An 8,032-nucleotide genomic window follows, 5' to 3' on the forward strand; every position below is an offset into this window, starting at 1 on the left:
TCCACCTTCAATACCACGACTGAGGTGCCCTTGAGCAAGGCACCGAACCCCCAACTGCTCCCCGGGCAGCAAAAAAAATGGCTGCCCACTGCTCCGGGTGTGTGTTCACGGTGTGTGTGTGTTCACTGCTGTGTGTGTGCACTTTGGATGGGATAAATGCAGAGCACTAATTCCAAGTATGGGTCACCATACTTGGCCACACGTCACTTTCACTTTATATAAACATCTGAATACATTTTGGTTTGACTGTATGTATAGGTATGTTTTTAAAAAATGTAGGTAGAGGCACATTTTTCCAATGAGAATGTGTTGAAAAAGACATTACCACGTGGTAATAAATCACATGTTGACTTTTCAGCAACATGACTCTTCTACTGTATATATTACTGCATGTACTGTTACCATGACATAAAACGACTCCTGTGGTCATATCAATTCAGGTCACAACACACACACTCCATCAGTTTAGCATCAGGATAATGATGTCCACGATGACCTTCTGTCTCCTAGTTATAAACTGACGGCATTTTTCAGAAGCATTCTCACAAATCATAACATCATTTCTTTGGCGCGGTGAGCCACAGGCTTTAGAAAGTGCTGTTTTCAAAAGGTGTGTGCACATTCTGAAACATGACAATCTTAATTTGAGCTCTAATTAAGAACATATTCACACCATTTCCATTATTCAGACACCTCATAATTAAAACACACGTCATTCCAGCAGACCTTGACTGCAGCTTTTCCATTTATGAGACCGTGTTTTGGTGTGTCTGTGTGTGGGTGTGTGAATATAAAAACGAGGCTGGTGAGAGGATAAATCATCATACTATGTGTGTGCTGCTGACAGAGAGCAGTAAATTCTGATATGAGTGTTTTAAGAGGGGCCATTACCCGATGGCCCCTCATCCTCTGGAAGTGGCCGATGGTGTCACTAATGGTGTAAACCCTCACGTGGCCCATATGCAGCCGACCCGATGGGTACGGGAACATGGAGAGGACGTAGAACTTCTTCCAGGAGCTATAAAAACAAAACAAAAAACAAAAGAGTCATTCTGTGCCTTTTTCGTTTTGAAGAATTTCTGTAAGATTTTCTATGACATTCCAAACCTGTAGAACTTTCTTTCTTTTATAGATACTTTGAAAACGGTTTCGGGTCCCATTGACTTCTATAGCATGGGAAAAAATACTATTGACGTCAAAGGGACCTCAAACTCTTTGGTTTCCAACATTCTTCAAAACATCTTTTGTGCTCAACAGAAAAAAATAAAGTCTTAAGGTCCTTGCACACTGAGTCCGAAACTTTGCGTTTTTCCGTTTTTTTCGTATTCGTCATCCTTTCCTATCAAAATGCTTGCTACGGATGCGAAAACGCAGAAAATCGAACCCGGTCCGATTTTGTTTATGACGGACGAAAGTTTCGGAGGCAGTGTGTAAACGTGATTGACACAACGTGAGGTCGTATTTTTCAACATGCGAAAATTTCGGACGAAAAATTCGGACTCGGAAATTCGGAGTGTGCAGAGACCTTTAGTCTTAGTCTTTTATTTATATAGCACCATATGTTCATTGTCCAAGGTGCTTTACAATTCAAAGATAAAACTAAATACCAGCAAAAAGAAAACAATATAACCCTAAAACACAGTTAAAAAAAAAAAAGGCCACATACCGTATATACACATTATTTAAAAGCAAGAGAGAATAAGTAGTCTTTAAGTTTATGCTTAAAAATGGACAAAGTGGGTGTGGATCTAATGTGTTGTGGTAAGCTAGTCCAAAGATTGGGACACCTTTGTTGCTAAAATTAGCAACTTTATGACTACCCTAGCAACGTTTTCTTCCAAAAGCACCTAGCAACAAATGTAGCTATTTTTAAAATTTATTTGGCAACTTTTAACAACTTTTGATAAGTGACTCGAACGATAAAAGGCACACAATTACACAAAAAGAGGAAATTAAAGAGTACACACATCACGTATATTAAGTTTCCTGTTATTTGCAATTGTTCAATTTAATAATAATAATAATTTCATAATTGCTCATTTATGATGCACCTTGTTTGTAGCTTGTACCTGCGACTGTTGATCAGTTAGTACACTAAGAAAAATATCTAAGGCTCTAATTTTCCAGGACATATCCATTTTCCATTATCCGTTGTAACCCTGTAGCCCAAAAGCACAAAATACAATGTGTAATTTAAAATGCAGTTTAAAAAAAAAACTGTACATAATATTTCTTCATGTTAACATAGTAGATTGTGCCCTATTTTTGCAGATTTGTCTTATACTAACTAACTACTAATACACTGCTTCAGACTATAATTGTTCAGAATGTGTGGTTTTACTAGTTTACTAGCCAATAAAAAAACCTTCAATTGTTCAAAAATGTGTAGGATAACTGTTTAATTATTCAATTGGATGCGGATCTAATGTGTTGTGGTAAGCTTTTCCAAAGATTGGGACCAGCTACCATAAACGCTCTATCACCCGTGTTTCAGTCTAGATCTTGGCACCTTTAGTTGAATTTGATTCGCTGACCTATAAGTGTTCTGGAGGGCTGCTGAATTGAAATAAGCTCTGAAAGGTATGTAGGAGCATACTTATGAATAGACTGATAAACATTTTCATTTGATTACATTTTAAAAGGTTAATTGCATTTTTAAAAATGTTATGCCTTTATTTGTTAACCAGCGTTTTTGATAAGTTTGTTTTAAATCATAAATCCTGAAAAGTTAATTAAAACAGTCAACACAGCATTTCTGAGAAAATAAAACATTTTATAGAGTCCTATTATTGTAAAAAAAAAAAAGAAAAAAATGTATAAACTATTAAATTGTTTTTGAATGTAAAAACAATTGATTAGACATGGTTTTTGATTATTACATTTCAATTAAACCATTTAAAAAAAGAAAAAAGAAAAACACAGAACTCAAGAAAAAACTAAACAAATTGTTGCTAAATTAATTAAACCATTTCAGTTCACTATCATTTATTTTAACCATTAAAATATAATACAGAAAAATGAAAATTTGGGGAAAAAAGAAAAGAATTTAGGAGAATTTTTCAATTTTCATTTATGGTGTACATTATAATTATCTTGATTTAACATGGTAACATGCAATGGTACTTTTTGGTATGCTGGTTGCTGTAATAATATTCAGCCCAGACTGTCCTGGTCAGATACAAGCAATCACGTCTAGTGTAGTGGAAACTCAATATCGCCAGGTAGTTCTCACAGCAGATCCCTAATATGAGGCCTTCACATGACTCGTTTAAGCGCAGGCTGCTGACCTGCGAGACCCGCTAAGGCTCATACATTCAGTCACGCTCTCCGCGGCAGTTTTAATGATTCATGACAGCTTTGAAGAAGTGCGCCGCACTGGGCAAGCATTAATCAGTGCAGGTCAAAAAGGCCTGAATTATTCAGCAGCTGAAAGAGACAGAGACACATTTTGGGAGAGAATACATCTCCACCGCATCTCCCCCAGAAGCTTTTCCCTTAATCCAGTGAATCAGTCTTCAGGTGCGTGGAACTAACTCTGATCAATTTGGTACATAAACAATTGAGGTCAGTTTTCAGAGAGTCGACCCCACTAAAATCTATTCAGAGTGCAAGAGAAGCATATTTCTTTTTTATGAAAAGCCCAGTGACTGTACTAGAAACCCTTGGTGTGGTGAGAACATGTGAAAACTAACTGTGAGAAAACAAGGAAAACAAGGCAGATGGAGCAGGACTGCAGCACATGTCTGGGGAATGAAAGCAAAAGGTGTTAAATGTTCTCGGCTCAGGGTCAGACTATTTTTAGAAGCCATGCCATGAACACCTTCAAACGACCACAGAAATACCACAGCAGGAACCCATCTGATTTTGAGGGTGTTTGTGAAAAAAAAAAAAAAAACATATTTTAAAGGACTAGTTCATCCACAAATGATTTGGAGAAATGTAGTATTACATCACTGTCTCAGCAATGGATGCTCTGCAGTGAATGGGTGCCGTCAGAATGAGAGTCCAAACAGCTGATAAAGAGTGAGTGAGTGAGTGAGTGAAGTGACATGTGGCCAAGCATGGTGACCCATACTCGGAATTAGTGCTCTGCATTTATCCCATCCAAAGTGCACACACACAGCAGTGAACACACACACACCGTGAACACACACCCGGAACGGTAGCCATTTTTTGCTGCGGCGCCCGGGGAGCAGTTGGGGGTTCGGTGCCTTGCTCAAGGGCACCTCAGTCGTGGTATTGAAGGTGGAAGAGAGCGCTGTACATTCACTCCCCCCACCTACAATCCCTGCCGGTACGAGACTCGAACCCGCAACCTTTGGGTTACGAGTCCGACTCTCTAACCATTAGGCCACGAGTTCCCAAAACATCACAATAATCCACAAGTAAACCACACCACTCCTGTCCATCAGTTAACATCTTGAGAAGCCAAAAGCTGCAAGTTTGTGAGAAACAAATATCAATAAATCATTCAGATATTTTTAACTTCAAACTTCTGGCAAAATATATGAGTCCATAATCCATAATGTTGCTTTCTCCGGTGAAAACGTGGTCTGGATTGTCTACAAGCCACAGTCCGAAACAGCTCTACACAAATATGTTGGGTGCATTTTGATGTTTGAGGACAAAAGGGGATGGACTTTTACACTGGAGGATGCATTATTATAGATTATGGACTCATATTTTAGCCAGAAGCAAGGGTTTAAAGTAAAAAATGTCTGAATGATGGATTTGTTTATTTCAAACACACAGCTTTTCACTTCACAAGACGTTAACTGATGGACTGGAGTGGTGTGGATTACTTGTGGATTATTGTGATGTTATAAAAAAATTATCTTAAATAGTACATTTAAATATGATTTTGTTTGTTTTAATTTTTGAATAATGATTAAAATGCTTAAGATTAGTGTAAGGAACATACTTTTTATTTTTACATTTTTAATAAATTGAAACTTCTTTTTTGGAAGCTGTATAAACGTTTTTCAAACCCATATGAAATTAACATTTATAGAAGAATAGATTTCTAATAAATTGGCGAGTATTTTAAACTTTTTCACATCCTTTATTATTTATTCATGAATGACATATGAGTTATATCTATTTTGCAATAAACATTACGTTACTTGGGGGGCAAAATTTATTATTTTTTCATAATATTGCAACCCTATTACCCTGAAATGAGTCCGTTTTTTTAATTTATAGGCAATTTACATTATGCAACTGTTGTGTAAATACATGTTTGTCACCTTCAAGCAGCATTAAACTATCGGTTTACTGTAGCTTCTGTTCCATCTTTACAGCATAAAGATGACGTTGGTATTTTATTGGAAACAGTCTGATTGATTGAAGTCATTGGTTAAATTTAAGTTCTTGCCTACAAGACAAAAACTGCCACTAAAGGTAAGAAAATCAGTTCCAAATATTGGGTAAATATTGCCCCTTAATGAAAAAAAAAAGTATTTCCGACCCTGCTTACAATCAATGACAACAGTTTCACATTGTTTTGCCATTTCTGATTCAATCACGTCATTCACAGTGTTTCATAGCATTCCCTCATAAAAATAATTTAAACACAATCTTGTACTGATACTGTTACTGTTACTGATACTGAATTAAATTGTACTTCGATTCATCTCTGGGCCGGTTGGTTGGATGGAGGAAATCTGAGCTTTCAGTCTTTGAATGACTCCATTAATAAATGCAGCTCCAGCAAACACATGAAGTGAGGGACGTGTCCTCATGATAGCAGAGCACTCTCTCCTACAGAACACAACAACAAGCTTAAAAGCCAACCTACAAACCAGAACAAAAAGCAGCTTCTCTGTAAGATTAATGCTTCAGAAGCCAGACATCTCTTTTCTCACACATACAAAGGTTTTCTCCATGAGGTGGAAGGGATTCTTTGAATGAAAATCTCAAGGGAGAGCCACTTCAAAGTAAAAACATGGCATACTGTCACTGAAAATCCCCTCCTCTCGCCTTTCTTAATGCATTTTCACTTGCTCTTGTCCATATAAAGACAGCTCACACTGATAACTCCTAGAAATGTTTCGTAAAAGCGCTCCGTATGTCACCTACATTGGTGGAAGAAAATTATTTTTGCTGCTTGTTCAATTTATTTTACTTAAAGGGGTCATATGATGCTTTTTTAAAGATCATTATGCAACACAATTGCTAAGTATTTTATCACAACTTCATTGTGTTCAGTCCACTTCTCATATGTACAATTTACTTTAAAAAAAATTTTGTGTTAGGACTTAATGAATCATTTTAATTGCATTAACTGAAACTACATAAGTGGAATTTTAGTTCCCAGCATGATTTGCATAGGACTGAATTTGGAGATTAAATGTTGAGATGAAGCGTTATTATTGTATGCACTAATAAGTAAAAGGGAAAGAACTGTTAGTGTTTTATGTTTGACATTTAAAAGAGTTACCATTGTTGAAGAGTAGAGATGGTGGTTAGGGATGGTTGTATCGTGACTATGTTTTTTGCTTCATTCATTCACTTAAGTCCTGCTGAGTCGTATTTATGAGTTAGGAAGTTGTAATTACAATTTTATTTTGATATATTCATGGTTATGTTACAAATGGGATTTTGGATCTCTTTTTATTACTCCATAACTCTGAAAATGATGTCAACAAAAAGTTTACAATGACTTTAAGAATAAAATTTCATGTGTACAGTCAAAGAGAGTACAATGACAGCGTGGCCTGATGATGAATACCAATACATATAATTTCATATACATCATTTTCCTTCAATTAATCTGATAGGGGTGTATTGTGTTCAGATGTCTGTTTGTTAGAGAAACAAACAGACTGGGATATATTTGTGCCATAACTATGGCAACATGAGACGATAGTGGAAGGTGGAAATAAACCTGTCCCCTTAGAAACAAATGAAAAACTTCTAAATTGGTCACATTAAAGAAAAATCATTTATCAGTACAAAGACAATGCATGTGGGAGGTTTTGCAAAATGTTTAAAAAAATAAAGAAAAAGAAGAGTTACTTTCTTTTTTATTTTCTTATGAAAAAGCATTTCATTAGTTCGTTATAATTCATTCGAGGTCATTCTAATAAATTAGTATCATTTGGGTCCTTCCTATAAATGTAGGTAAAAATGGCTTTAACAATCCAGTATAAAATTTGAGTCATTTTATATATTTGTTTTTTTAAATAATAAAGTATCTTATATTATTCCTTATGTTTTATATCATTAATAAATTATTTTGTTTGTTTTTCCTTTATTCTCTTTTTATATTTTAAACTACATTTGAATAGAGTAAACATTTTAATGAATAAACCTCGCCATATTTTTCCAGTTGATTATTCAGAGTACATTAAGACAACTATTTGCATTACAAGTTTACTTAAATGTTATGTTTAAATATGCAAATGAGGCATTATCTAATTAAATATGCACTAATTAGCAAAGACTTCCTAAACGGAAATCTGAACATATTTGGAACATATGTGACCCTGGAGCACAAAAGCAGTCTTAAGTCGCTGGGGTATATTTGTAGCAATAGCCAAAAATACATTGTATGGGTCAAAATTATAGATTTTTCTTTTACGCCAAAAATCATTAGGATATTAAGTAAAGATCATGTTCCATAAAGATATTTTGTAAATGTCCTACTGTAAACATATCAAAACTTAATTTTTGATTAGTAATATGCATTGCTAAGAACTTCATTTGGACAACTTTAAAGATGATTTTCTCAATATTTGGATTTTTTTGCACCCTCAGATTCCAGATTTTCAAATAGTTGTATCTCGGCCAAATATTGTCCTATCCTAACAAACCATACATCAATGGAGAGCTTATTAATTTAAAAAAAATGGACCCTTATTACTGGTTTTGTGGTCCAGGGTCACATATAATCTAGCATATTTGGATTTCTTTTCACAATGACCCAGTTATCAAACAGCTGCTAATCTGACGCACATGAGGCTATTGAGAAACATGCTGTATGGCTTCTTCAGAGGACAGAAGTGTTTCCGTCAGCCGCCCACCAGCTCTC

The 8,032-nt window shown here is 35.5% G+C and overlaps 1 pseudogene; it reads right to left on the reverse strand.

The window, feature by feature from the left end:
* The window catches only part of LOC107703900 (probable leucine--tRNA ligase, mitochondrial), a 63,905-nt pseudogene that overhangs the window by 55,324 nt on the left and 549 nt on the right, over window positions 1-8,032 (reverse strand).

Source organism: Sinocyclocheilus anshuiensis, unplaced genomic scaffold (assembly GCF_001515605.1).
Source record: "Sinocyclocheilus anshuiensis isolate Anshui unplaced genomic scaffold, SAMN03320099.WGS_v1.1 scaffold991, whole genome shotgun sequence".
NCBI classification, from domain to species: Eukaryota; Metazoa; Chordata; class Actinopteri; order Cypriniformes; family Cyprinidae; genus Sinocyclocheilus; species Sinocyclocheilus anshuiensis.